Source organism: Triturus cristatus, chromosome 11 (assembly GCF_964204655.1).
Source record: "Triturus cristatus chromosome 11, aTriCri1.1, whole genome shotgun sequence".
NCBI classification, from domain to species: Eukaryota; Metazoa; Chordata; class Amphibia; order Caudata; family Salamandridae; genus Triturus; species Triturus cristatus.
The window spans coordinates 320,991,846-321,012,945 of record NC_140594.1 but is presented as its reverse complement, the minus strand read 5'-3'; the positions used below and the strand labels follow the sequence as shown (position 1 = coordinate 321,012,945).

The 21,100-nt window shown below is 44.6% G+C and overlaps 1 protein-coding gene across 3 annotated transcripts in view; it reads left to right on the top strand.

Moving 5' to 3' along the window:
* VSIG10 (V-set and immunoglobulin domain containing 10) overlaps positions 1–19,929 on the top strand; it is a 239,837-nt gene extending 219,908 nt beyond the window's left edge. For all 3 annotated transcript variants that reach the window (XM_085634496.1, XM_085634497.1, XM_085634498.1), the window contains one exon: positions 15,254–19,929. The gene's annotated coding sequence lies outside the window, so the exon portion shown is untranslated. The remainder of the gene's footprint in view (positions 1–15,253) is intronic.
* Positions 19,930–21,100: the final 1,171 nt, after the last annotated feature.

The following is a 21,100-nucleotide window of genomic DNA, read 5'->3' as shown; positions in this document are numbered from 1 at the left end:
ATTTTGCATTAGCAAGGCCTGTAATTCACAAAAATGTACTTGCTTCATTCCGCAACATACCTTTGTGTAATGTTAAAAAGTCATTTTGGAAGTCGGTTGGAAAAGTCTTTTCAACTTGCTAAATGTATTTGTAACTCTTTCAGAATTGGAAATATGAGTCAGCATGATAAAACGCTAACTACATTTTTGTGAAAGCCAAAGGTTTGTAGCTACAGTTTGAGAACGCAGTTGGTGTTGCAAACTACTGGTTAGTATCTTACCCCTGCGCTGGTGTGATAACTGAATCACATGGGGGAAGCTGTTCTCCTTTGGGACTCGTTGTGTGTGGCGTAATGTGGAGCAGACCTCTATGTTCCTCCCTGTCTAGCAGCTTTATTATCTGTAAATGCAGCACCACACTTTTATGGGACATGTGCCTCTTTAAAACACAAGCATTGGTAATGTCAATGGGCCTGGACTTGGCATGTTGGTGCAATGGATTCATTTTTGTTACTTTTTAATTGAAAGCATATGCAAATAATATCAGAAAAAAAGAAAAAACACATATCACTACCTAAATGTGGCAATCACATTCTTGCAATGAAAATATAATTTAAGAACCTTTTACTGATATGAATGTTTTAAGTGATTTTAACAGTAAAATCCCTTTCCTTTTTTCTTTTTTTGTATTAATTAGAAGAGTACATTTAGCAATAATAAATATACCATGTGCTTAATATAGTGGATATTTATGTCAGGTTTAACCTTTGCACAAAGCAACATAAGGGACACAGATAAACAAGAGGATGTACATCGTATGTGTATATTAATAAAAGAATAATACTTAAGAAACATATTAAAAGCAAATATTGCACATTCTCCCAGACAGCCCACAGATTTCAGAGGTAACCATTTTGTAATTAACCTCCCTTATTTCAAGGCATATTTCATATAAATTAACAAAAAGCTTTAATCTTAGCATATGAGCCTGACCTCAGGGCATATCGTTTCTACACTTCTCGAACGCTACATGGGTTAGTCTGCAAGTGGTGAAATGTGGATATATTTTCACTGCGCTAGTTCTGAAGTATTGGTGATCTGGCCACTAAGGCTGCTATAAATAAGCCTTCCGCCTGTAAGGTGCTAATTGTTATATTCGGGGACTATCCAAAGGTTGCAATATAGTTGTCGATAGCTACCCCTAGATTGTGCCTACAGTGTTTCTCGATCTCTTCTCAGAATTGTTTAATCCTTGGACATTCCCAGACAATATTGGCCCAGCTACCCTCATCTTCCACTGAACAACGGAAGCATTTATCTAGTATCTGGTGGAATATACTGTGTAAGAAGACTGGGATCCTATATAATAACCAATTAGTTTAGAATTGCATTTTCTTAAAATTGGCACTTCTTAATAGATTTGTGTTCAATTTATTAATTCTATTCTAAACCAACCTTGAAATCTGAAGGCCCTCTTTAATGTGTCATTTATCTCGAGCCTTTTCGTATACCCTATTGTCCTTTTGCTCTCTAAGAATTTGTAACCAGCCGCTGATTGATCTACATGTGGTTAATTCCAAGAGGGCCTCAGTGAGGTCCAGCTTTGCAGAAAGTGAAATGGGATCTATATTTTTTTTTTAAGTTTTTAATTTGAAGAAAAGACCATTCAAGTATGTATTTTAAGCTGCGTTCAATTTCTGGCCGGTTTTTCCAGACGTCAGTATTAAAAAAATCTCCCACCGTTATATATCCATTCTCTTCCCATTTCAATAGAATGTTAGGTTCGACCAGCAGCTGTTCCCCGACATATTGGGAGCCGTTTATCCAAAGGTAGATCATAAAACTTAAACGTCTGTGCTTTTCATTTTGAAAGCCACTGTAGAACCTTATAGCGCACGTTTTTTTCGATTTGTTTTTTTTGTTGTTTTTTTTGTTTTTTCTAGCCTCAGTGGATCCGGAATTTTGTACTCCTTCATGATTTTTATCATAATTTTTTGTCTGTACATAGTAGTTCAAAATCGCTGAGAAGTCTATGTATATTATGTGCAACATTTGCATGATAATATTCCCTTAAATTGGGGAGGGCCATACCGCCTTCCTTGGTTAAATAACATGAAGCACCTAGTGACAATTTCGGAGGCTTGTTGGCCGATATAAAAGATTAAAATAGCTCTTCAATTTATTTAAAAAATGACATTTGTAATGCATAAGGGATTGCTGAGAATAAAAAGTTAAAGAGGGGTAAAATTGACATGCGAACTAGTCTTACACGTACAATTATTGAGATAGGTAATTGGTTACATTTTGCGAATAATCGCTTGATCTGTTGGTTTAATGGAGCGTAATGTAAGCTGAAACTCCGGTATTAGCATATCCTGTGAACAGCTACAGAGTAAAATATCAGTCTTGGCGTTATTTATTTAATACCTGCCCAGTGCTTGAAACTCCCTAAATATTGCAAAGATTTCCTTCTGAATATTTTCCCTGTGTTACAGAAATAGAACAATGTCATCAGTATATAATTTTATATTAGACATACCATGCAATGGTGCTGATATTAAAGCTTATTGCCTAATAGCTATTGCCAAGGGTTCTATAAACAGGGCGAAGAGTATTGGAGAAAGAGGACACCCCTGGTGGGTGCCTCTATTTACTTTGCAACAACCTACGTTTCTGGAATCAATAATAATTTGCTCCAAAGTATCCTTGTGCAAACAAGATATTATTTGTATAACATTTTTCAGAAACACAAACCTCTCGAATTAAAAAGAGGCTTTCCCAGGACACCAAATCAAAAGCTTTCCCAGCATCTAAAAATAGCACATGTGCTGGGATTTTATTCTGAGTCATATAGTCCAGAGCTTCTATTAAAAAAATTGTATTTGTAAAAAGTTGTCTGCCTGCCACAAACCCACATTGGTCTCGGTGGATAATTGATCCTACGATCTTGTTTAACCTATTTGCTAAAAGTTATGTAAAGATTTTATAATCTACATTTAATAGTCTTATAGGCCTATAAGAATTGAAGTTTTCCCTATTCTTATCTTTTTTTTTACAAAACTGACAACTGTGGCAGTAAGAAATGATGGCAGAGGTTCTCCTCCTTCTCAGATGCAATTGGCAAGCTTTAATAGTTGTGGGTTTAATATTTGGGCAAATTTCTTATATAATTCTGCTGATAGGCCATCTTCGCTAGCCGTTTTACCATTGGCGACTCAATTTACTACTCTCTCTATTTCCCCAAGGGAAAATTCGGATAACATCATTTCACTTTGTTCATTAGATAGAAATGGGATATGGAGTTTGTCTAAGAACACCCTAAGATGATCAGCCATACTTTGCTGATCTGATTGCTATGTTTTCTCATAATGTTTTAAAAAGGCATTTTCAATCTCTCAGAAGTCAGTTCTCAGCACCTTTGATTCAGTGTCTATCAGAGATAAGATCCTATTTTTAACCTGTCGATCTTCGGCCTGCCACACCATTATTCTTCCTGTATATTCACTTTCTTCATTCACCCTCTGAAGATAAGCAGTGTGGGCAATATTGCCCTGTGTATAAAAGTATTCCTGCATATCTGATTTAGCTTGTATGAACGCTTGCTTTGTGGCTGAATTTCTAATCTGTAGATGTGTTCTACTAGCTTGCTCCAGTCTAGCTTCCAAATCTCGTCTTTTTAGATTTTCCTCTCTCTGTTGCTGGATCTCTTTGGTTGTGATATGGCACCGAAGCATGGCATTAAAGGCTACCCAGACAATCTCAAACACAAGGAGAGGTAGGACGGAGTGCTGGAACCTTTCACACACTCACCCCCAGTCACAGATCTGGGTTGAATCCATCATCAATCTTTAGCGCACTTCGCCACCTCAGTTCATACCCAGCTATATGCAAATCGGCTTGAACCTGTGCCTCATGGGAACAGTCCAGCCCAAACTGCCAAAACCGGTCTTCCCTGAACTGGAAACAAGCTTCCTGGGACCAGTTTCTGGGTAACACCCTTTATCAGCCAGTCTAGCTTGAATCCAGTGGCAAAGTGAGCAAGGGACCCACCTCTGGGCATCCCCTGCCAATTTAGAGCAAACAAAGCAAACATAAGGAGATGATGGACGGAGCGCTGAAAATGTTCCAGGAAGACCTGGCTTGGCAGTTCGGGCTGGACTGTTCCCATGAGGCACAGGGTGAAGACTGATGTGCATATAGCTGGGTCTGAAGTGAGCTAAAGAATGATGATGGATTCAACCCAGATCTGCGACTGAAAAGCGAGTGTCTGAAAAGTTTTAGCGCTCAGTCCATCTTCTCCTTGTGTTTCCCAGACAATCTGTACACAAGCGGTGTCAGTATTAATCATAAAGAAGTTTTTAATCTCATCAGAGACCCCTGCACACCATTCTTCATTCTCCAAATGCATCGTCTGGGCACTCTTTTGACCTCAATTCATGCCACTTCCATTTTTACCAGTGTGTGATCCAAAACGGCATTCGCGATATATTCATGAATGATCAGTTTCAGCCCATGTGATGCTAAAAAATAATCTATTCGGGAAGCAGTAATATATTTTGCATAGAGGCATGAAAATGCCTGTTTCTAAGGGTCGTAAAAGCGCCATAGATCAATCAGATCTAGTTTCCTTTTACAATTAGCTAGAGCTATAGCCATTTGTGGCTTATTTCTTCTCCGGGCAGTGGCAGATAAATCTAACAATGGATCTTGACGGAAATTAAAATCGACACCTAAAATGACTTGACCTGGAATGTTAGTAAAAGCCTGCTTTAGTTCTAGCAAAGAAAAAGGGTTATCTAAAATTGGTGCATAGATTGTTGCTATGGTTAAGTTTGATTCATTCTGTTTCCCATTATTAAATGCCCAGTTTCCCCCTGAATTTGTCTTTATAGCCTTTATCTGAAATTGTATATGCTTGCCAATGTACATCCCTCCGCCCCCCCCCCCATCTTTGTTCACAGCTAGAATTGGATAAGCATTGGGACCCAGCCCACTGTTGGAAAATTATCCTTGAGCTGTTCATATTCTTGAAGTGGGTTTCCTGCAAGAGTATAATATCTGGGGTGTTCCCCCTTAGCCAGCTTTCTACTGCCTGAGTGTTGGGCCTATTTTTAAGTCCATTGATATTTAAAGTTCTTACTTTCAGAACTTCTTTTCATCTCATTCTTTCCTATGTGATTGGTAAAATAAAGTGACTAGTGCTATGGCCATCAAGATAATTTTGTCCGAATGTGTCATGTGCATTGTGCATCGTTGTAGCTCCATGGTATCTAGATGAAGATTATATATAGTATGATGTATCCTAAAGTGTGTCAAGTGATCTAAAGTGCAGTTTTGAGTTTTTCCATTGTTCATTCCCCCCCCCCCCCCCCAGTGCTAGTGCAGTCAGGATAGTTTTATGCAAACGTGTCATGTGCATTGTGCAACTTTGTAGCTCCATAATACCTATACATAGATAGCATAATGTAGTCTAAAGTGCATTAGATAACCTATAGTGCGGTTTTGAGATATTTCAGAGCTTTTCATTAAAAACATTATTGTTGTTGGTAAAGTGCCTATTCCCATATTCTTCTTTGCCTTACCTTCTCTCTTCAATTCTATGCAATCTAACATTGCTTTCCGTTATTTGTTCTAACTTTGTTTTGGCCCAATAATTATCTGAAAACGTATTTTTAAACTCTCCTTTTTCATTTTGAAACACCCCCATGACCCCAACCGCCCTGTTTACCCCGTGTCCTCCCTAGAAGATGGATTGCCCACGTTTACCTATTCTGCCATTGTGGTGCATCCCTCCTACACTCCACATTTCCCAGTCGGGAACCTAATTCCTGACACCCCTCCTCCCGCCCTTGACAAATCTTCTGTACATCTCACCAATGTGGCTACATCAACTTTAAGTGTACATTTTCTGTCTTCAGTCAGTTTTGTTTTAAGCAGTTTTATTGGAGAGTTTTGTTAATGCTGATTGAGCCTCAGGGGTATCTGAAAGTAAGAAAAATTGACCCTTGACAAGTACTTTGAGCTTAGATTGTTGGGCTATCGAAGCCTGTGCCCCCTTCCCTTTAAATAAATCAATCAATTTCACAAACTCTTTTCTTCGACGTGCTGTTGCTGCTGACATATCCGAGAATATATTAAATTGTGGAATTTCTACAGTAGAAAAAGTTCTCCTGGCAATTGCAGTATATAATAGTCACTCCCTAATTCGGTAGTCGGCAAAATTCACTAATATTGTACAAGGGACTTTTGCATTCAACTGTCCCTGTGCCGGGACTCTATGAGCCCCTGTGATTGTTAAATCCCTTTCCAATTCTGGCATAACTTTCTTTAGAAGTGTTTTAGTCCAGTTGGGGACTTGGGTGCCTTCTCTTCTTGCTGGTATGCCCACCAGTGAAAGATTGGAGTGTCTATTATAATTCTCCAAGTCCTATACTGTTAGCTCTTGCTGAATAATACTTTATTTTTCAATTCTGAGATACGATTTTTGGCTTCATTTATTCATTTTGGTGTATTAAACATATTCTCCTCCAGTTTAGAGAGCCTCTTGTGCAGTGTAGCAATCTCATGCGCTTGTGATGTTTTCAAATCTGTATGTCGTGGTGGGCAGATGCAAAATGTGAATGACAATTTAATAGACAAATGGATGAAGCCTGATGACCAAAAGCTCCTCTGCATAAGAATATGATGTACGATTTCATGGAAAAACATATTTTAACAAGACAACTACAGCTGTTTCAAAGGCCATTCCTGATAAAACAAAATTCAGACTGAGAATGTGACTGCAGAGTTGGAGGTCTACTGTCCCTTGCAGAACCCCATCCATGCAGTCGCCCCCCCCCCCTTGCAGGAGGTCACAAAATTACTACTACTTCATAGTCATGTGGCAGAAGGTCTTGTGACAGACCTCTTGTGAATATACTTTTTGCGGTGCAATGGATTACATTGGCAACCTAATGACCAGATTGCAACCCAGTCAATGTGCAATAGGCACATCCTGGTTTGCAAACTGTCCTTTGCACGGTCCACGATTCCAACTAGCCCAAATGTATACTTAACCTGTTATTTTATTTTTAGACTTTGGAAAGACATTTTAACTTGCATTTCTAAACAGGCTCCACTAGCCTTAAAATGACTCCTAGTACTTTGCATCAAAGGTGTACAACGAAACTTACCAAAACTACTCTAGAATGAAGAAACATCATTCAGTGTCACTCTATCTTACCAGTCTGCTCTCTTTTAGCAGACATGCAGATATCTAATGGGTCTCTATGTTGTACTGGATCTCAAATCACACCCTGTATGGAGCATTAGCCTCTGAAATGATCTAGTGTGGTTTTCATCTCATCTTGGAGTCCTACACATTGCCCTTTGCTACATCCCAGCATTCCCCATCTGTTGAAAAAGAAAATTAACGTTTTCACAAACTTTTTTTTTTTTTTTTTTTAGGATTAAGCAGTGGCCCCAGGGATCACTGCCCACTCCTAAAAAGCGTTTTTTCAATGTTCACAAAGGAGGAAGCACCCCTTGTGGACCCTTTCCCATATGCAAATGAGTGGCCACCTTCTTTAATGTGTTGTTAAAATATCAATGTATTGTGACTGGATTCCGGTACAAAACAACAATGCATACTATAAAGAATCTGTATTTTCAAAAATACTGAATGAGTATGTTTTCCTATACCAATTTAGGAATTCCGAAAATTCCTAATTGTTAAATGAGCTTAGTACACTTGGAAAAGGGTTTCAGCATTTGCTTTGCTTTTAATTCGAGACATATCAAATATCACATTTTCGTTGTGCTTTGTGTGAGAGTATAATTAAGCAAAATTTCCTGAGCACCAACAAGTATGAAAATACGATATGTCCAGTCTTTCTTAGTTCAGATTTGATTTATTTCTTCAGGATTCTTCACAAATCCTCATCTTCAGATATAGCCTTCAGATATAGCCAACACGTGTTTCGTCAGATCACTATGTTCTTACATCACTGATACTCGTCAGTTCCTTAAGAGAGAAGGTCCTCCTTCAAGAATCTTTAACAAATTTGCATCATTCGCACACTAGCCTCTGCTTTCAGAGGGTACTGCTTCAGAGTGTATGCTAAGCATGTTTATCTACAGCACACATGATACAAACTAAAAATACAACTTACTTGGTATGCATCTCCGAAGCCTGGATGTTTTACAGACCTCTTGTTTTCTTAGTTTCACTGCACATTGAGGTTCATGCACCTTACCTACTTTCACACTCCATTCATACACCCACCCGCTAGGCTAAAAACAATTTTTATTTGATAATCAAATTTATTGTCTTCAAGCACATGAAACAAATCAGCAAATGCACGGAGGACAGTAAATCAATTACACTATTGTAAGCAATGCATCCCACGGTTTCATACCCCACAAGACCTACACAGGTAAAGTATGGAGTCAAGTCAATCAGAACCCTCCACAGTACCCAACCACTTCCCCCCACACTCTTCGATATTTTTTGCCGCACCCCCTTGCCATGTAAAGGGCTTTCTCCTGGGTCGCGCACCAGTCCACCTCTCTACGCCACCTGCCAAGGTCAGACGGGTCTGGACTTTTCCAAGCCGCCGCTATATCACGCTGGGCCACAATCATAGCTGTATTAAAAAAATTACTTTTCATTTCTGGACCCATCCAGCCCCTCCGTGATCCCCAATAGTGAGTGACGTGGATCATGGGGGACCTCCCATCCCAGTACTTCCATAAGCTTCTCCTCAATAGACCCCCAAAATTGCTCCAGGTGGGGGCAAGACCAAACCGCATGGAAAAAATCGTCCGGGACGTGATTGCATCTCACACATGACGCGTCCGGGCCCAAGCCCGCTCGATGGAGGCACAGGGGAGTGAGGTATGCAGTGTGCAGATAGTAGAGCTGAATCAGCTTAAGTTTGGCGGTGGCGGTGACTGTCCTGGGGGCCATGAGAGCATTGTGCCAGTCCACCTCATCGAGAGGGTCCACCCATTGGTCCCTCAACTTATCTAAGGAGGTGAGGGTGTTGTTGACTAAGGTGCGATATATGCAGGAGATGCCCCCCTTGCCTAAGTCTCCCATCATTGTCTGCACCTCGGTAGGGCTGTATTCGACGAGCCTCGTATTGTCCATGACGTGCATTTGTAGGGCATGCCGCAACTGCAGATACTTATAAAATTGGGACGAATGTAAGGAGTAGCGGTTTGGCGCTCCTGGAAAGAAAGCATATGGCCTTTAGCCCATGCGTCCCCTAGCTGTGAGATGCCAATGAGGTCCCATGATTTAAACCCCTGCAGTCCACTAACCTCCCAGAGCCAGGCCCCATGCCAGCGGGGTGTACATTGGGTCAGCTTACGCGTCCAGCCGGTTTGACGCAACGAGGCCCGCCAGGCCAGTAACACGGAGCATAGTTGGGAGGGAAATGGGCCCCCCATACATCATAGCCTGGATTTTAGGTAGTCCCAGCTCACTCCGCTCAAGCCTATAGGCCGGATCGGACCAGCCTCCATTGAACCAGTCGTGGACCACCAGAAGATGTACAACCAGGAAATAAAGATATAAATGTGTCATCCCCATACCCCCGTCGAAGGATGGAATCCCGCATGCAGACAGAGCCAGGCGTGCCCTCCCCCCGCTCCAGAGAAACTTGGTAGCTAGACTGTCCAATTCCCGGAACCAGGTCCTGGGAAAGCAGAAGGCGGCGTTTTGTAGGAAGGAAAGAAATCTGGGGAGGATCATCATTTTAAACAGAGCAACCCTCCCCAGGGGGTTCAGAGGTAGTGTCTTCCATTTATGGAGATCCTCCTTGGCCTTCTTAACCAATGGGGCGACATTGAGGGACCAACCCAATTTGGGAAGAAGGGTAATCCATATCCCCAAATATTTAAAGGATTGTCGCCGGAGCGGTATGGTGGATTGCCAGTCGTAGCAATCCCTAGAGTGGTGCAGGGGGACCAATACTGATTTCCCAGGGTTCAGCCGCAGACCCGAGGCCTGCTCGAAAGATTGCAAGATCTGGAGGCAGTATGGCCCCGAGGAGGCTGGTTCAGCCAGAAAGACCAGGACATCGTCCGCATATAATGCAATCTTATCCGTTTCATTATTAGGCCACTCCCAGCCACGGATACGCTCCGTAGCCCGCATTAGGGAAGCCAAGGGCTCCATCGCAAGGGTGAGAGGGGACAGCCCTGCCTAGTACCCCTGGCAATATGAAAGGCCTCTGATAGTACCCCGTTGACCAACACTCGCGCTCTCGGGTGGGCGTAGAGAACCTGAACCAGAGCCCTAAATTGGGGCCCAAACCCCATCTCGGCTAGTACGTCTTGCAAATATGTCCAGTCCACTGAGTCGAATGCTTTTTCGAAATCGATGGACAGGAGAGCTAAGTATGGGGTAAGCAAGTGCCGGTGGGCTAGAGCCAGCTGCAGCCTCCGGAGGCAATGGCGGGTCCCAGATCGAGGCATGAACCCACATTGGTCTGGGTGGACCAGCAGGATTAAGTAGGGCTTTAATCGTTGAGCCAGAATGGTGGCGTACAGATTGACTTCCGTATTGAGGAAGGAGATGGGACGGTAGTCCGCACAGCGACGGGAAGGAGGCTGGGATTTTGGGAGAACCACGATGGTGGCGATATCTGCTTCTGGCGGAAAGGAACCTTTCTTCACAGCCTCTTGAAATAAGTCAGCCAGATGGGGCATTAGAGTTTCGCAATACGTCGCGTAGTACTCCTGAGGAAGGCCATCTGGGCCCGTGGTCTTACCCAAGGAGGTGAGGGTGATCGCTTCTTCGATTTCATTCCGAGAGATGGGGCAGTCCAGGTCCTTCTGAGCGGCCATTTCCAGCTTATGGAGACGCACCCTACCTTGTTCAAGGAGAACTGGGAGCGATAGCTCGGGGCGTGCGCGGTGTATAACCGCCAGTAATAGGCAGCGAAGGTGTTGGCCATCCCCACAGGGGCGCGGTGCACCGTTCCAGCCTCATCCCCCGCCTCTGAGATAATGCGGTTTGCCCTAGGGTATGTGACCAGCCTGTGCAGGATCGTACTGTTTTTATCCCCCCAACCATAGATTCTTGCCACTGATGACCTCCAGAGGAGCTTAGCAGCGTCCAGGGACAATTGTCTAATTTCGTCCTGGAGGTGGGCAAGTTGAGCGTCGTCATCTGTTAGGGACAATAATTGTTCCAAGCGGAGGACCTGCTCTTCTTTCGTGGAGATCTCACGCAACCGTGCCTGCCTTTGGGTCTTGAGCTGCCCTTTAGCGACACCCCGTATGGTCGCCTTCTCTGCTTCCCATAGGGTACCCGGGGAGGCTACGGAACCGCCGTTAGTATTGAAGTATTGTTTAAGTTCCTTCCCCACCACTTTTTTTTAACTCTTTGTCTTGGAGGAACCGTGCGTTCATCCTCCATGTTTGTCGGGCCGAGGGAGGGGGAGCCCCTGTGCTAAGGACTACGGGAAAGTGATCGGAAATGCCTCTAGGCAGGATGCGGACTTCTAGAATCTCAGAGCAGTCGGGTGCAGAGACAAAGATCGCATCTATGCGCGCCTGCGTGTGGTGGGCCGCGGAGGTGTGTGTGACTTGAATGGTGCGGGGTTGCCATGTGCGCCATGAATCGCAGAGTCCCAGGGACTCGGACCAGTTCTTTTGCTGTTTCGCATGCGCCATTCTGGAAGCGGAGGGAGGACCAGTTGTGTCAAGGGCCAGGGAGGAAACTGTGTTAATATCGCCCGCAACCACCGTGTTGCCCAGAGGCATATTGTTCAGCAGGGACACGGTGTGTGCAAGTGTGGATGTAAGCATCAAGGGGGGTCATAGACACGTAAGATTGAGGGGGAGCTAGCCAGTGACCCACAAACTGTCACAGACGACCCTTGAGGATCCTGAAACACTTGGGAAACGACGAAGGACAGGGTGCGTCTCAAGAGGATGTCCACTCCACAGGAGCCCCTGGAGAAGCCGGAGTGCCATACTCTATCATACCCGTAGCGAGACAAGAAGGGACAGCAGTTACCTAGGAGGTGCATTTCCTGAAGCATGAGGATATCTATGTAGAGGCGTTGCGCATAGCGCAGAACCGCCGTGCATTTGTGTCAGTCCAAGAGGCCGTTGACGTTCCACGACAACACGTGGAGCGACGCCCTAGGCGTAGTATTAGTGGTCATGACGGGTGCTACCTGGTCTAGGACGTGCAATTTGACAGGGGTATGCGAATGCACGTGGGAGCCCGCAACGATGTGGGCAGTCGCGTGCTTTAAGGACATACCCATACCTGGTAAAAGTAGCATGTGTCATTCCGTGATAGCTGAGACAAAAAAACAACAAAAATAACATAGGGAAAGAAATCTTCCTAAACCTCCCACCTGCCCCCAGCCCCCGCCCGACACTTCGGGATCGGGAGCATCTGTCGACCCCCATGTGAACAAGGCCAAACTACAATGTTCGTATTAGGTGCGTAGAGGACCCCTCCAGAAGAACGGATATGCAATGGATCCGTATTAGAACAGGGTGATTGAATTTAGCAGTCTACCAATGTCAACGAGTCCCACCGAGCGAGTGACCCGCCCTGGTGTTTAAAGGAGAGCATACCGAGCCCGATACGCCCTCAGAGAGTAGGAGTGCAAGAAAGGTCTGAATCTGGTCCGGGGTATCCCACCCGGGTTGGCAATATGGATGGCCCAGGTAAGCCCTCAGTAGAATGGTGCCTGGTGCGAAGCGGAGAGCCCGACTGGCTGGAGGAGTCCAGATGCCCATGGGCCGCCACACTCGAGGATTGGGGTGCTGCTGTCTGCGACTATCGTCCCCTACGGGATTGCGTGCGGTGCCAGCGTCCGCGGCCCCCTGGGCTGGGAGCCTGCGAATCCCGGAGAGGGGTCACCTCTCTGACGGAGTGGCCGTTCCTCCTTCAGCCATGTCCATGCTGCCTTAGGTGAATCAAAGAACTGCGTTTTGTTCTGGAAAATAACTCTCAGGCGTGCAGGGAAATGGAGCTGGTATTGTAGGCCAAGGGTTCGCAGTTTCTTCTTAACGTTCGTATACGAACGCCGGAGTTCTTGCACCTCCCTAGTGTAGTCCACGAATACCATAATGGTAAGGTTTTGAAATTTGAGGGGACCTGCACCACGTGCTGCTCGCTGGATGGCGTCCCGGTCCTTGAAGTTAAGAACCTTCAGGATGATGGGGCGAGGCGGAGCACCCGGGGGTGGCCGGGCTGCAAGGGACCTGTGAGCTCGTTCCACCACAAACCATGTTGACAAGGTGTTTTCAGGCATCCATGATATAAACCAGGCCTAAACAAATGTGGCCACCTGGCCCGTTTCAACCCCCTCATGAAACCCCACCAGGCAGAGGTTGTTGCGGCGTGCGCGGCTTTCAGCATCTTCGGCCCACCGATGGAGCTCCCCAGTGTGAGTGTGGAGGTGGGCCACTTGTTCTTTTAATTGTGCGATGTCATCTTCCGCAGTGGATATACGAGACTCAGAGTCTGTCAGCCTCGCAGTGGCGTTACGAAGGTCTTGTCGGAGGGGGGACACATCCACCTTGATTTCTCCAATTTTCCCCTTAACGGAAGCTTGTGAGGCGCTAATGGCCTGAAGATGGTGTCGAGATCCCCGCCCTGTGGGGGGGGGGGGGAGGACTCCCAGACCGCCAGTCGCCTTCCCAGGGGGGTTCTTGTTCGGAGGTAGTGAACTGGTCCATTTTCGTCTGTGTGGGGGCCGGTGTGGATTTAGTAGCCCTGTCTCTCCATATAATTGGCGACAGTTCTTGTCGTTGGTAGGGTATCAATGGCCAGGCTTGTGGGGAACTCAACAATCGGGAGACTCTGCCGGAAGCCCAAGACTCCCGCCAGTGCACGAAGGGCCCAGATCGTTACCCAAGAACCGTGTGCTGAGCCCCAGACCTTGAAGTCAGCCACCCAGCAGTGAGGGAGCTCAGTTTGATAGGGTAGGCCACAGGTGCGGCAAATCAGCAGGCCCAACACCACCTACCCAGCAGGCCGCGCCGCCGGCCTCGCCTGCCTCCACCCAGCAGGGGCTGCAGAAGAAGGCCCCTTCAACACCACGGAGGACACCAGTCCCAAAACCAGCTACTTTGACGGTGAGGGGGTGAGAGACGTCCCGTAGCACCAGTCCTGTGGGGGGTTATCGTCCTTAAGACACGCCGCTGTCCGAACTGACAGACGGTCCCCGCACACTCACCGGGGGTGACGCCATCTTCAGGCCAGGCTGGAGGTCAGCCTCGTGTGGTAGGCCGCTAGCATCAGAAAGGAGGAGGCCCATACCCGCAAATACAGGACACCGCGCCTCAAGTCACCGAGCTGGGCCAGCCTATAACAGCGCTCCAGAAATCAGCCTCGCAGCAGGGAGGGGGTGAAGAGTGTCTCGCAGTGCCAGACCCGGGGAAGGGGGGGGCACGTGTGTCCGCATGTGCCGCTGCCCGAACCGGCAGCCGGTCCCCGCCCTCCTCACCAGAGGAATCCAGAGTCTGATCTCACAGCCCAAGGCCGGCCCGGTGAAAGGGCCCGCAGGTAGCCACATACAGGCTGGCGGATGGCCAGGGTAGCACTCGGAGGCCAGGCAGTGTCGTGGGAGTTTCAGTGGATCAGGAGGTGCACTGTGCCGTGGTCACCCGTAGATCGTGACTGCGTCCTCCATGGTGCGGCCCCAGGGCCTCGAGGAAGCCAGATCTCAACAGGGCGCCTGAAACCCCGAGCAGTAGTCCGGGCGCGCCAGTGCAAAGTGTGCTGTCCGGGGGATCTCTGGGAGCAGGTAGGGGACTCGGATGACAGCCGTTTACATCGGGATTTGAGGCGGATGACGGAGGGGTCCGGAGCACTCTTAGAGTGCGACCGCCATCTTGACGCCTCAGGCCACGCCCCCAGGCTAAAAACAATTTAACATGCAGTCTGTGCCCATGTACAATGTACACTAAGAGAAATCACACCACCTCTTGTGACTCAAGCCACTTCTTTGAACACAAAGTCTGAGCCCAACACTAGATGGCAGGAGTATGGTAAGCTCTATAGCACTGCACACTGCAAACAGATGCGGACAAGGTAAGTAGTATTTTGCTTTTCAAGGTTGAATTACTTATTTGGAGTCCTGACACGTGCATGTGTTTTCAACAAATTGCTAATCAGAGAGAGCTATGGATTAGTGGTGATTGTTACTGGACGGAAGAAATGTGTTCTTAGGACCTTCCTGTAAAAAGAATAATGTTACCTTTTCTATTATTTTGTCTTCTTAATATTCTGGACCTCTTCTTGTGTCATTTTCAGGTCTCAATAACGAGCTGCAGAGTGAGAATTCATTTGAAGAGGATTTACCAAGTCCTGACGTGTAGGCCAAGAGAAAATGTTTCTGTGTTGACCTTGCATTGCCTCCCGCCCGTCCCACTTCTTAGCATGTTCCTTATTGGTATTTACCCCTCCTCGAGAACAATGCCTTTACTACTTACTACTCCTCAGCCTGTTCCTCAATTCTCACTTTCTCCTGCTAAGTCTGAACTTTTTAGTTTGTTCGCTCTTTTTCTTCTTCAATCCCTTAGCTATTCATTCATTTCATTTGTATTTCTATACTGCTTTACCTTTCTCAGTCTAGCTTATTATTTATTATTTATTCTGAAATTATTCTTTTGTCTTACTTTTTCGATGTCACTTTTGTTTTTCTCTAACTAGCCTTCTCTTTCTTCTCCACATCACCACATTTTAAAATCTGGTCAAAATTCTCAGCTTAGCTGAAAATAGGTTGGCTGCTCCACTCATAGCAGGGGTGCCAGACGTGATATTGTGGAAGAGCAGTTTTTCCCTTGCTAAGTACGTGTGTGCTCCCCTGTTGGTACTTTGCTATTTCTTCTCTACCAAAACCCTTTAAAACTGGTTCTTCCCCTTTACCCTGCTCCTCCCTCCAGCAGAGACAGTTGTCCAGTAGTTAATCTTTCTCTGAAGCTCTTCTTGTTTCTGACTCTTTATTAATCCTGCAGTTGTTTCCACCTTTTCACGCATTCTCTCTTTTCTTGTAGCATTTGTTACATGCAGAATGTTCTACTGTTTGTGTTTCCCCATTCAGTTATGGCCCTCTGTTTTTCAGTCTAATCTTGTGCATACACCTATGTCTCTGTTAGTTTCCAAGAGGATCTATAAAATGAATACCTCTGCTGTGGATCTGTATTAATTGAAAGTTCTCTGGCTCAGTTTTAGTCAATATTAATCCCTATTTAGAATGTGGATATCCTCATAAAATGTGAGAAGGCAATCAAAGCAGTCTATTTTCAATGTAGAACATATTAATTGTAATGTTTTAACATCTGGCATAATTAGAGTTCTTTCTTACACTGTTAGTTCCATATCACCAGTTATGTCTTCCTCTCTCTTCTCCTCCTTCCTATCGGCACCATTCAATATTTAAGGTTCCCCCAATCCTCTGTGACACATTGCTTTACTTTCTCCATATTGCTGTCCAACCTCCTATCTGGCTCTGTGTCTCACACACTGTAGTTCTACCTCAAGAAACTATATATTCAATTTTCTAATAACCATACAATTCACTATTTCATTATATTATCTATTACCCCATCTCCCCGCTTCTGTCTGTCGTTATCTTGCTCAAGCTGTTATTATTGTCTGTAGTATTATACACTTTGAATAACTCAGGTTGATATATTTTAATGAATACTTTGTCATGTGAATTTTGGGAAGGATTCCTTCAACTCAGCACCCAGATTCCTCCCTCTCCCTCAATGTACTTTGCAGAAGAAAATATTCTGCCTGGGATCCCACCCCATGGTATCCAAGGACAACCCGCTTCAAGATGGGCCTAACAACACATCTTGAGGAGTTGGTCGAGACACAAAGCAGTTGTGCCCTGTAACTGGTATCAAGCCTGTCTTCATATTTTGGTTCTGCACATGATGGAGCTTCAATGAAGTCTGCTGTCATTCAAGGTTTTATGGCATCAAAGGAGTCATATGCGAGTAATGGAAGGATTTTGGACCTTATTGAAATCCAAGCAAGCGATATTAAATTCAGAGGGACTGTAAAAGCCTGAATTTGAGTTTTTAGATTTTTGGAAATCATTTTAGCATAATACCAGAGATACGTTTTCTGTGCACCACTGACTTTTGAATACAAAGATTTGCTTCATTTGGGGAATATTTACAGACATATAATAGAACGGTGTGGGGTTTGTGCACCTCTGAAATCTCAAAGCAGATGTTTGTAAATTTGGCATACTATACAAATATGTACATTTTGTGTAGTTTCTCAACACGGTTTTAATCTGATAATATAAATCTAGAATGTGTAGCCAACTGGTTGTCTGGCACTTGTCATGTGAGATTTTTTGGCAAACTGTAATTGTTATACTGGCTTTTGGGGTCTATTGCATGGGGCTGAGCACGAGTAAGAAAGTATACATATTCAGTAAATAGTACAGAAAGTATTCAGAGTTTTGTCATACTGGAAAAGAAAAACCAATGCAAGCTTCTCATTCTAAAAGCAGGGGACCAATAACCAATGCAACATTTTCAGAATGAGCTGCGGTGGCGACTGCAAGTGTCTTCCCTCGAAAGGCAAGATGGTAAGAACCAATGTAGGAGCCTCTCTCTACTTGCGAAGGTTTAGTGATCGATTAGTGCAGGAGTCTCTACTTTGAGATAGCAGAGCAACGGCCAATGCAGGAGTTTCCATCTCCAGGCATAGAGTGACCGAAGCAGGGTTCGGCCTCAAAAGACAAGAAAGCAGAGACAATGAAGGTATTGCTTTCTGCAGACAGAAAAGCAGTGATCAACGCAGAAGCCTCTATTTAAAGACAGAGAGAGAGTCTACTAATAAATATAGAGTGGAAGTGGACTGTTAAGGAGTCTTCATAGTTACGCAGAAGAATTGGAAAACTGCGGTGGTCTACTACACGCAATCGAACAGGGACCAAGGCAGGAATCTCTTGCTAAAGTAATGTAAACAGTTACCAATGTTGGAGCCTCGCTATAGATGCAGAACAGTGATCGATTCTGTAATGGCAGAAAAGCAATTATCAACCTATTAACTTCTCCCTAATTAGGAAGTGATCAATGGCTAATACAGGAGTGTCCCTCAAAAGCCAATTGTGAAATCTCCCTTTAAAGAAAGGAGAATAGCGACCAATACTGGAGGTTCCTAGCTGCAGGTGGTGGAAGAGTCTTCCTCTAAGGGTAGGAGGGTGGCGATCAAAGCTTTAGATAACATCTTAAGGTGCGAGATTTCAGAGCACTTCCTCTACAGGCAGTTGAGCTTAGCCTAGTGCATAAGTGTCCCAGCTCACACATTACAAAAGTGATTGTCTTTCTTCTAGAGAGAGGTGGTCAATGCTGGAATCTATCATTTCAGCCAGACAATATGCTGAAATATCGAACTTTAGCATGAAAATCTTGTGTGTGAGCATAGGTGTTCCATTTTGCACTTTAACTGAAAAGCATTTTCAGCGTCATTGTATTTAACTGTCTTCACAAGAAGATGTCGGAAATTAAACAAATTAATCTGAAATAAAGGATAATGATCAGTCCCTGGCAATACTGTGAACGGTCTGTTCATTTATTGACATAGTTGTTGCTGATAAGGACAACATAGTATATTGAATCTTGCTTTGCTCTAGATCCCACCAGGCTACAGAGCGAAACACGTGTCAGCAGTTAAAGTGTCTGTATACTTATCATACCATCAGAAACCTTTGCTGGAATCGTCTCTATTTAGTATTACCAGTGACTCACTACACAGTGTTTAATAGCAGTAATAAAGACTGGTTTCTGCAAATGACATTGAAATCATACCTATTCCTTATATTTTATCTTTGTTCCCATAGATTAGTGCAGTGAGAGCAAGGACCTTCTTTGGGAGGAAACTGTGGTTATTGCAGTGGCGTAACAAAGGCCTCTGCAGCCCCCGCGGTGAGGGGGTTCTCTCGAGCTCCAGGAGGCCCCCCCAGCTCATTACCCTGGCGTGACAGTGACAGCTCCTGACTGAGTCCGGAGGGAGGGGGCCCTTCATGTAGTTTGCAGGGTGGCCCCTCAAGTTGCGTCTCGGTAGTGGGTCAGAGTAGCCACATTTGGCAGTTGTTAGATTTGAGTCAGAGTGAGAGAGCAAGTACATATTATGCTACACTGTAAATTCATCTCTGTGAGCTGATCTTATAACTGTATCCTCAAAACTAGAAAAGTAGTAATTTCATACAGTGACTATGTAGCCAGACCTCTTTCATCTATGGAGATGAGTTTCTTTCAAAATGGTGCTCTGAATTCCAGAAAGCCATATAATGCACCGCTGGAAGTAAACACATACTTAGGAATGGTGCCACAGGTTGCCTTCCGCTTTCTTAGCAGGTGGGCAGGACGGAGTATGGTGGTTATGGTTTTAGAATAGGCTGATGCTAGTATATGATATAATTTAAAAGCTAAACAACCGATTTGAAACTCACTTCCTAATGACTGCTAGGAGCCAATGTCGAGATTTTCTAATTTCGGAAATGTGGTCACTCTGCTTTGAAGTTGAATTTAGACTATTTTGTTTTTGTTTTTTTAACTTGAGGCACGAATGCCACAGCTACCTTGCCCCAGAAGAAACACGTGGCCTCTGTGCCCCAGAAGACACACGTGGCCTCTGTTTTAATTGTCTATGTTCTGAAGTTCCACTCCTTCTAGTGCTGAAAGATCTGTAGTGTAGCATTCATGGCGTGACAGGGACTTCAGAAAAAAGACAATACAGTTAGAAGATACCTGGTTGAAGAGGTTATCTGTCCTTTACATTAAAATGTGTTCTAGATCTGAGTATGTGGTGCTTGTGAATTGCATCTGTGACGTTGCTTTTCAGGTTTTGTAATAAATAATATTTGTTTTTACTTCCAGTATATGTATACTGTTCAATTTTCAGTTTTGCCTCTCTCGTTATTGTCATTAAAGCAATAAAGATATTTATGTATTGTTGTATTTCACAAGTCTGGTCCATAATGTCAAATGGAATACGAAGGGCTTCAATCTCAGAAATGATGTACAAATGAAATAATTTACAAATGTTGTAGATGGCATTATTAAAGAATCTCAGCCAATCGCCGTTGCACTGATTCTCCAAATGGCCTGATTCTCCAAATGGATCACTGCTACATGGAATACATCTTAGTATCCTGTAGTTAGGTATAGGGGTGGCGTAGACATCTAAAGAGTATTGGAAATGGTCAAAAATATGCATAAGATCTGAGGAGAAAACAGGTCAGTGGAACCGTGCCCTCGTGTTTTTCAGACCATGATGGTGAGTAACATTGTCAAGCACATCAAGGCTTTTATTCCAGTATTCTTGAAGAGGACGTCAGCTCTTACCGCGATATTCTTTTTATTAATTTAAAACGGTATTCACCAATTACTTGGCATCTTGATGTTGTAGGTTCTCGGTGCAGATTGGAGTCTGAAATTTGTATTTTTTAAATCAATACATTCTTTCCAAAATAGAAGAATTATTAGAACATTGGAAAGTTGAGCGCTCCATTGAAGACCATGGAGTGCTCCGGGCTTGTAGTGGCTGATAGAAGTCCGGAGCACCAACATTCCAATGTTTGTTAACAGCTGTTGCTGTGAACAAAGGCCTCACGGAGACCAAGAGTATTACAACCCTATCGAGCTAGTGAGGCCTTTGTTTTACAAATTTGAAGATTCTGCCCTCTAGGCGCCAAATGTTCCTATAGCTTCAGAGCGCTCCGTAGCGGGTGCTACTGGCAGTTAAAGGCCCGCTCCCTTGCTCAAGGCCCTCGCAGACGCTGAAGCAGGCCTTTAATGGCCGGTAGAGCCCGCTACATCTTTGACACGGGCCTTTAACGCTGGAGCGTGCCTTTAATGGCTAGTAGAGCCTGCTACATCGGTCTCTAAGGCTATAATAATAATCCCTTGGGCTGAAGAATTGTGGGAGTTGTTTTCTAAGGGTCACCAGAAGGGTGTTCACAGAAGTGTTGGTCAGTTGGATGAGCAGGGGCCTGATTTTTCAATGTTCCACCGAACCCGTGTAATTTTGAGCTAGATTGCTGATAGTCACTTTGGGATGCAAGTTAGGCGTGGTTTAGGTCTTAATGCCTTTCACTTAAGCCATCAATTATATCAGTATTTTTTTATT